General features: G+C 38.9%; 1 long non-coding RNA gene across 1 annotated transcript; it reads right to left on the bottom strand.

The window, feature by feature from the left end:
• Window positions 1-578: 578 nt before the first annotated feature.
• Window positions 579-1,165, bottom strand: LOC125377271. Its single transcript, XR_007219500.1, has 2 exons — window positions 883-1,165; window positions 579-709 (listed from the first exon to the last, which is right to left on the bottom strand). It is a non-coding gene; the product is annotated as an uncharacterized LOC125377271 (long non-coding RNA).
• Between the last annotated feature and the right edge of the window lie 1,424 nt (window positions 1,166-2,589).

The following is a 2,589-nucleotide window of genomic DNA, read 5'->3' as shown; positions in this document are numbered from 1 at the left end:
TAATAATTATCTCCCTTTACCAATATATACAAACAAAACAAATTTGGATACACCATATATACAAATTTGTATATTTTGTATATGTCATATATACAAACTTGTATATTTTGTATATATCATCTTTCCAATCTTGTATATCCTTTGGAAATATCATCTTTCCAAAGGATATACAAGCTTGTATATATGGATTTTTTTTGCAGTGGACGTAGAATGTTCTCACCACCAGAAGCACTATCCTCCTGAATGTCATTACTCACTTCATTACCTTGTCCAGTCTCAATCTCACTTGCACTTTGAGCTTGCTGTTTCTGTTCTGTAGCAGTCTCATCACCACTATCTATCAGCATCCTTTCTTCTGTGTCTATGCCTCCGTTGTCATCTTGAGCGTTGTCGTTGGGCAATACACCGTTAGGATTCATGATGTTATAACAATCACCAAAATTCAATGAAAATTCACAAAATTCAAAATCCAAAATATGTGCAGTCTACGTTCAACAGTCTACACAATGTCTTCCTAATCATTTAGATGCAGGGAAGATTTTCTTGAACTATATTATAGCAGAAATCAACAGTCTTGATACTCTCAATTGATGTTTATTGTCCGTTATTCGTTGACAATAATAAATGAAAAGCTCATTCTTTTGTATCCGTTAACATGCTTTTCCTTTGAACGTTAGCGTTGAAATGATCAGTGTTGAGGTTCAAGAAACTAGAAAATAACAAGAAAATGTTCTAAGTTACAGTGTAAACAGTGAATTGGCTAAGTTGTTACAAATACAAAATTCTACAAATATTATATCATCTGAAGATAAATGATAGCTTCAACATTACTTTAGATGAACACACATTGTATAAATATGAAGAAGCAGGTTAAAAACTTACATCTGTGTTCTGCAATAGTTCATGACATGTTTCTCCAAGATGGAGACCTTTCAAACTGAAGGTGACAGTGGATGAGGTGACAGTGGATGAGGTCACATGACTAATCCCATGATGCAACAGAACTGATTATAAGTCACAAAAACTTTTGCCTGAACCTGGGATTGAAGCCTGGACCCTTATGCAGCTAGTCCAGTGACATAACCAACAGACCATTGTTAAGGCTGATATCTGTACATGAAATTCATAACATTTTTGCATAACAGATTTGTAACATAAATTATACTTTCTGCACTAACAGTTATTTAAAGTATATCAGTTCGTAAGATCCCATATGAAGCCAATAACGTGCGTCCACAGAGGTTCATGTTGGTTCACTCGGATCCATATCCAAAAATGTTCGGAATGGTTCAATGTATAAGTGTGCCGAGTTTGGTGCTTTTAACCCAAATTGTATAATTTTAGTCTTAACTCTATATATCATGCTATGGGAACTTATCAATGTTATTCTTAATCATCCGTGTTACCTACAGGTGAAACATTCGTGACTCGTCACTATATTCGACTCATACCGTTTTTATGCAGAAAATACTGTTTGTTGTTTTCAGAGATTGTGGTTATATAAGTAATTTATTCTACCGCCATCCTTTGGTGTAACCTGAACGTTTCAATTCATGCATGGAGCAATGCTTTATCTGCTTTGAATTTCTACCACCAACATGATTGCCGTGGCTTGACATCCTTTTCTAAGTGTTGTCGATTTATGGTCAAGTCTGATTTATGATCATTTACTGATCGGAGAGTCTACTGCTTCCCTGGCTGACTGCTGGCCCCAACAAAATCAACAACTCGCGGATACCCCACTATTCGTCACGTGAGCTGAAATATATGAACTTACCGGGACCCACTGGTGTTGGGACCCACATCAAGCAGTGAACACACGGAGAGCATCCACAGGTGGTGTTAACTCTGGTCCAGGTTGTCACATCTTCCCGAGCCAAGAGAGTTAACTGACTGTAAAAGTCCAGTTTCAACCCTTGCCGCACTTGGCTGATAGAATGGAGTACAATTTGGCTGGACTAACGAGTCGATGCATAGTCCAATCAAAATCATGCAACAAAATCGAAATCCGGTTCGTAAACTGCCATGCAGATTTCGGTCGATTGCAGTATTTGTAAAGCATGTGCATCCCGCCTCGTTGTCAACAGATATTTTCAAAATCTTTTCATGTTCTTAATCAAGGTGCTATTGTGATTTGATGAATTTCGCGATGTAAGACCCGTTTTACCACAATATAGATCTTGATTATCGAGCAGATCGTCCTGACTTGGCGCCGCCATTTTGTTTGAAGCAAATGCAAGTGATACGAGAGGTGGAATCTGATTGGTCCATAGGAGAGGCTTAGAAGGGACAAAACTGGTAATAGCCACTGGTGGCGCTACGATCGAGCCCAGGAATTCCAGCCTAGTTCGGCAAGGGTGGAAACTGGACTTCAGTTAACTCTCTTGCCTCGGGAAGATGAGGTTGTCACCGCAGCCGCGTTCAGTGTATGTACACAACTGGACAGTAGCCTCGCTGAACATGCCCAGGGAGTGCACATCGTTCACACTCATATACTAGCCACATAAAGAAACTGTGCACGGAGAAAATATATTCTGGATTGAAATACAACACAGCAAGAACAAAATGATGCAGACGCTGTAGCAGCTG

This window comes from Haliotis rufescens, unplaced genomic scaffold, assembly GCF_023055435.1.
Source record: "Haliotis rufescens isolate VD_foot unplaced genomic scaffold, xgHalRufe1.0.p SCAF_85, whole genome shotgun sequence".
In the NCBI taxonomy this organism is placed as follows: domain Eukaryota; kingdom Metazoa; phylum Mollusca; class Gastropoda; order Lepetellida; family Haliotidae; genus Haliotis; species Haliotis rufescens.
Note: the sequence above shows the minus strand (reverse complement) of the source record. Positions and strands in the feature narration are given on the sequence as shown.